The sequence below is a fragment of the Fukomys damarensis genome, unplaced genomic scaffold (assembly GCF_012274545.1).
Source record: "Fukomys damarensis isolate Sample0158 unplaced genomic scaffold, DMR_v1.0_HiC HiC_scaffold_1, whole genome shotgun sequence".
Taxonomy (NCBI): domain Eukaryota; kingdom Metazoa; phylum Chordata; class Mammalia; order Rodentia; family Bathyergidae; genus Fukomys; species Fukomys damarensis.
This window is the reverse complement of record NW_022900913.1, coordinates 39,784,512-39,791,173: the sequence shown is the minus strand read 5'-3', so window position 1 is coordinate 39,791,173 and position 6,662 is coordinate 39,784,512. Positions and strand designations below refer to the sequence as shown.

Sequence of the window (6,662 nt, the reverse complement as noted above, 5' to 3'; positions counted from 1 at the left end):
TTTTTACACATTTTCTCATATTTTTTTCCTTTTCCCTTATTCCCCTTTCCCTATCCTTCTCACTGTCCCTACACCTTTGGTCCTTTTCTTCCTATTTCGCATTGCTAATTGTCCCATTTAGTACTATTTTAGTTTTTCACACCAGGGAAACTATTCGGTATTTGCATATGTGTGACTTATTTATTTCACTTAGGAGTATATCCTCAAAATATACCCATTTACCTATGAATGAATCTACTTTCTCATTCTTTATGGCTAATATTCCATTTTATAGAAAAACCACATCTTCTTTATCCACTTTCCAACTGATGGGCAGATGGGCTGTTTCCAAGATTTTGCTGTTACGAACTGTGCTGCTGTAAACATGGGTGGGCATATATCACTGTGGTATGATTCTTTTAATTCCTTTGGAAAGATACCCAACAGAGTGATAGCTGGGTCAAATGGAACCTCTAATCCTAGTTCTTTGAGGTTTCTCCATATTGACTTCTATAGTGGTTGCACCAGTCTGCACTCCCACCAACAATGGAGGTTACCTTTTTCCCCAGAACTGCACCAACATTTGTTGTTGTGTGATTTCTTGATAGCAGCCATTTTTTGTGGGTGAGGTGAAATCTCAGTGTTGTTTTCATCTGCATCTCTTGAATGATCAGTGATGTGGAACATTTTTTCATATATTTACTTGCTGCTTTTATTTCTTTGTCTGAGAAATGTCTGTTCATTTCAGATGCCCATTTTAGAATTGGGTCTTTATATTTGGGGAGGCTGGTTATTTTGAGTTCTTTATATATTTTAGATAATAGTCCTTTTTCTGAGGAGCAGCTGGTAAAAATTTTTTCCCACATTGTACGTTGCCTCTTAGTTCTGTTGATGGTTTCTTTTGCAGTACAGAAACTTTTTAATAAGATGAGATCCCAGTTGTTGATTCTTTGTGCTAGTTCCCATGCTACTGAGGTTTTGTTCATAAGATCTTTTCCTATGCCAATGTCTTCCAGAGTTGTCCCTAACTTATCTTCCAGCAAGTTTAGTGTTTCTTTTTCATATTTAGATCTTTAATCCACTTGGATTTTAATTTAGTGCATGGTGACGGATAAGGGTCTAGTTTTCATCTTTTGCAGGTTGAGATCCAGTTTTTCCAACACCATTTATTAAAGAGGCTATCTTTCCTCCAGTGGGGACTGTCAGCTCCTTTGTCAAAGATGAGGTATCTGAGTACATCTGGAGTTGTTTTTGTGTCTTCCAATCTGTTCCACTGATCCTCAGGTCTGTTTCTTTGCCAGTACCATGCTGTTTTATCACAAGTGGCTTTGTAGTATAGTTTCAAATTGGGAATTGTTATACCTGCTTCCATGTGTCTGTTGCCTAGGACGGCTTTTGTTATTCTAGGTCTCTTATGGTTCCACATGAATTTTTGGATTCTTCTTTCTAGTTCTGTGAAGTATTGTGTTGGAATTTCAATTGGTATTGCATTGATTCTGTATAGCAGTTTGGTAGTATGGCCATTTTCACTATGTTGCTTCTTCCTACCCAGGAGCAGGGGAGATCTTTCCATTTTCTTATATCCTCCTTGATCTCTTTTTTCAGAGTGCTGTAGTTTTCATTGTAGAGGTCTTTTGCTTCTTTTGTTAGATTGATTCCCAGATTCTTCATTTTTTTGGGTGCATTGTGAAAGGAATTGTTTCCCTAATTTCTTTCTCAGTGAGTCTGTTATTTGTGTACAAGAAGGCTATTGATGTTTGGGTGTTGACCTTGTATTCAGCTACTCTGCTAAAAGTATCAATTAAGTCGAGAAATCCTTTGGTGTAGTTTTCTGGGTCTTCAATGTAGAGTATCATATCATCAGCAAATAATGACAGTTTAACTTCTTCCTGTCCTATCTTTATTGCTTTAATTTCTTTCTCTTGTCTAATTGCTATGGCTAATGTTTCCAGAACTATATCGAAGAGGAGTGGTGATAGTGGGCATCCTTGTCTTGTTCCTGATTTTAACATGAAGGTTTTCAGTTTTTGGCCATTTAATATGATGTTGGCTGTTGGTTTTTTCATAGATAGCCTTTATTAAGTTGAGACATAGACCATCTATTCCAATTTTTTGCAGAGTTTTTATCATGAATGGGTGTTGAATTTTGTCAAAGGCTTTTTCTGCATCTATTGAGAGGATCATGTGGTTCTTGTCCTTGACTTTGTTAATATAGTGTATTATTTTTATTGATTTATGTATGTTGAACCATCCTTGCATCCCTGGAATAAATCCGACTTGGTCAGGATGTATGATCTTCTTGATGATCTTCTGTATTCTGTTTGCTAGTATCTTATTGAGGATTTTTGCATCTATATTCATTAAGGAGCTTGGCCTGTAGTTCTCTTTTTTAGTTAAATCTTTCCCAAGTTTGGGAATCAAAGTGATATTTGCTTCCAGGAATGAATTTGGAAGTATTGCTTCTCTTTCAATTTCATTGAAGTCTGAAGAGTAATGGCAGTAGATCTTCTCTAAATGTCTTGTAAAATTCAGCAGTGAATCCATCAGGACCTGGGCTTTTCTTTGTTGGTAAATTTTTAATTACATTTTCAGTTTCACTGATTATGATTGGGGTGTTTAAAATGTTTTTATCTTCGTTCAGCTTTGGTAATTCATAAGTATCTAGAAATCTGTCCATTTCTTCTGTGTTTTCTGTTTTATTAGAGTACAGGTTCTCATAGTATGTATTAATGATCCTCTGGATTTCTGTGGGATCTGTTGTGACTTTGCCTTTTTCATTCCTGATTGCACTAATCTGAGCCTTTTCTTTCTTTTTTTTGATAAGGTTTGCTAAGGGTTGATCAATTTTATTTATTCTTTCTAAAAACCAACTCTTTGATTCATTTATGTTTTGTATCATTTTCTTAGTTTCCATTGCATTGATTTGTGCTCGAATCTTTATAATTTCCTCTCTTGTTCGAGCTTTGGGCTTTTCTTGCTTGTTTTTCTAGGAGTGTAAGAGTCATCGTTAGGTTGTTTATTTGAGCTTGCTCTGTTTTCCTAATGTGGGCATTCAGTGCTATGAATTTTTCACATAGAACTGCTTTCATTGTGTCCCATAGATTCCTGTATGTTTTATTGGCAATATCATTTATTTGTAAAAACTGTCAGATTTCTTCTTTAATTTCCATTCATTGTTCAGGAGAATGTTGTTCAATTTCCATGTGTTTGTGAAGTTCCTACGGTTTCTTATGCTATTGATCTCCAGCTTTACTGCATTGTGATCTGATAATATACAGGGAATAGCTTCAATTCTTTTGCATTTATTCAAACCTGTTTTGTGAGCTGGTATGTGGTCTATCTTGGAGAATGACCCATGTGCAGCTGAAAAGAATGTATATTCTGATTTTGTGGGGTGGAACACTCTATAGACATCTAATAAGTCCATATGTTCAAAAGCTTGGTTCAGTTCTAGTATTTCATTGTTGATTTTTTGCCTAGATGATTTGTCTATTTGTGATAGTGGGGTATTCAGATCCCCCGTTGCAGTTGTATTAGTGGTTATTTGGTTTTTCATGTTACTTAATATTTGTTTTATATAGTTGGGGGCATTTATATTTGGTGCATATATGTTTATGATTGTCATTTCTTCCTCTTGGATTGTTCCATTTACAAGGATGTAGTAACCTTCCTTGTCTCTCTTAATCAGTTTTGGTTTGAAGTTTGCTTTGTCTGCAAATAAGATTGCTACTCCTGCTTTTTTCTGGGCTATTGTTTTCCATCCTTTCACTTTCAGTCTATGGGTTTCTTTTTGCACTAGGTGTGTTTCTTGTATACAACATATTGTTGGATTTTGCTTCTTAATCCATTCTGCCAGTCTATTTCTCTTGATTGGTGAATTGAGTCCATTGACATTTATAGTTATAACTGATATGTGCTGACTTATTATTGTCATGTTGTTGTCCTTTTGTTGACTCTTTTTATTTTTTGTCCTCTCCTTTTAGTTTCTTGCTTTGGCTATTTGATTTGCTCTTTTCGACCTCCTGGTATTGTGATCTTCGTTGTCTTTTTCTAGGATGTTGTTTAAAAAATTCTTTGTAGTGCTGGTTTAGTATTCATGAAGTATCTCAAGTGTTCTTTTTTATGGAAGTATCTTATTTCTCCGTCCATTTTGAAAGAGAGTTTTGCAGGATACATCAGTCTTGGTTGTAGGTTGTTTTCTTTTAGGACTTGAAATACCTTACTCCAGGTTCTCCTTGACCTGAGAGTTTGTGTTGAAAAGTCTGCTGTGGTTCTGATGGGCTTTCCTTTGAATGTAATTTGTTTCTTTTCTCTTACTACTTGTTGTATTTTGTTCTTCTGTTGGGTTTCTGGGATCTTGATTATTATGTGTCTAGGTGTAGATTTTTTTTGATCGTGGCTAGTTGGTGTCCTATATGACTCGCTTATCTGTATGTCTAATTCTTCCCCTCTGGGAAGTTTTCTGTCATTAATTTTGTGAACAGCTTTTTAAAGTCATTTGCATTTTCTCCTGGTACTTCATGGATTCCTATCAGTCTTATGTTATTCTTCTTTGCATTGTCTAGGAGTTGTTGGATCTTTTTCTCATGATCCCCTACTGTTTTTAAGAGACCTCTCTTTACATGGTCACTGTTTGCTATTCTTTCTTCTATATCTGAGATTCTGTCTTTGCAATCTTTTATCCTGTTACGTATGCTTTCAATACAGTTTTTAATCTCCTGGATATCTGTTTGAATCTGTTTAATGGATTCCATTTCTTTCCTATGTTGGGTGTTCATTGTTTCCATTTCTTTCTTATTCTGAGCCTTCATGTCTTCTGTTGTGCTCCTAAGCTCATCTATTTTTTTGTCATTTTCTGTTCTGGAGTCTCAAATCATGTATTTCATTTTGCTCACCATCTCTATGGTTATCTGGGAAATAATTTCTGTTTTGAATTTTTCTAGAGCTTGATCAGTTTTTCTACTTCCTGTGTTGTGAATTCTGAGTATTCTGAAGGTTCACTATCTGATTTTTAATCCTCCTTTTCCCTACTGTTTGCCATTGGTGGATTGGAAGTCTGTTTTTGTGGCTTGCTTAAGTGTTTTCTCATCTTTATTTTTGCTGTTGGGTTGCCCTTGATTCAATCTCTGGGTCATTAAATCCTCCTGATATCACTGCATCCCAGTCTTTGATTCTCTAATGACTTATAGACATTCTCATTTTCATAATTGAGAAAATAACTCATCAAATCAATCCCTATCCATTATCCCTATCGATACAATCAGGAACATAATAGAATCCATCACCACCCTTTATAGCCTGCCATGCCTCTGCAGAGTGCAACCAAGAACTGGCTCAACCAGGGGATCTCATAGCAGGGGGCGGTGCGTGGCTACCCTCCTGGTGCTGTGTCAGAGCCAATCAGTGGCGCCCGCTGGAAACAGCGAAGTTTGGGCCGGGCTGCACAGCAGACGTGGCTCTGAGTCCAAGCAGGGGCAATGAAGCAAAACACACCCTTCTGGAGTTGTGACAGCACCAATCACTGGCGTCTGCTGAAAATGGCGCAGCTCCAGAGGAGGCCTGTAGTTTGGGCCGGGCTGCGCAGCAGAGGTGGCTCTCACTTTTATAAAAAGTTTAATCAAGATTATTAAGGTAAAACTCATACATTTACAAACAAATCTGGACAATTTACAAAGGAGCATATGACCTACTTCATTGAGTCACTCACTCATTGAGTACTTATAAGATGGAATGATTATAGTTGTGACAAAAATATGAATGAAATATTTAAAAGATAGAACCAACATGTAGGATACCTGTATGAATTATGGACATCATGAAGGAGAAAAGATTGAGGATTTTAAGTGATATATTGGGTAATGATGCTCTTTGTCAAAATAAATATAGAAAGAAAGGCCAAGTGTTTATTATAAATGGTGATATTGATAGTGACTTTTGTTTAAGTATCTAAGGGGTATCTAGATACAGCTTAGGAGTTCAATGTGGTTCTTTTTTTTAAAAGGTTTGTTGAGACAGGGTCTTACTATGTAGTTGAGATTGACCTGAAACTCAATATGTAGCCCAGGCTGATCTAGAACTCATAGCCATCCTCCCACCTCATCCTCCCAAGTGCTGGGGTTACAGGTGTGTGTCACCACACCTGGCTAAATGTTCTAATTTGGTTATCCAGAGAGAGTTTGAAGCCAGACGTGGAATACTAACAGACATCATTAATATCTCTGAAGCCGTAGGAATAGAAGGAATAGTCGAGTAAAACCTGTTAAATGAAAAGAGTCATTGAAATTTTTTTTTTTTGGTACTGAGGATTGAACTAAATTTAAATACTTACCTTGTTTCCACCACTGCATGAAGATTATGTATGTCAAGGACCCCTACCATACTCCACATTCTCAGATAGAATAGTCATCTCTATTTTCTGATCTTACCTTACTTTTCAGAAACACTCATCTTAGTTGGTTACCTCCTCTATCTTGAAACACAACTTTTCTTAACTTATATCACACTGGGTTTTTGGGGTTTACTCTCACTGGACTTAACAGTTTCTGCTCTTGAGCCTGTCATGTAAAAGTTCAAAAACTTTAGGACTCTTGCCTAGGCTTTCTCCTCTTTGTTAGCATGATCCTAGATTTGTAATTCTAGAAGATGAAACTTGTTAGATGTCAGATATATATATATATATTTAC

At 36.4% G+C, this 6,662-nt stretch overlaps 1 protein-coding gene across 4 annotated transcripts in view; it reads left to right on the top strand.

The window, feature by feature from the left end:
- The window catches only part of Arl15 (ADP ribosylation factor like GTPase 15), a 410,147-nt gene that overhangs the window by 105,773 nt on the left and 297,712 nt on the right, over positions 1-6,662 (top strand). The window lies entirely within an intron of this gene.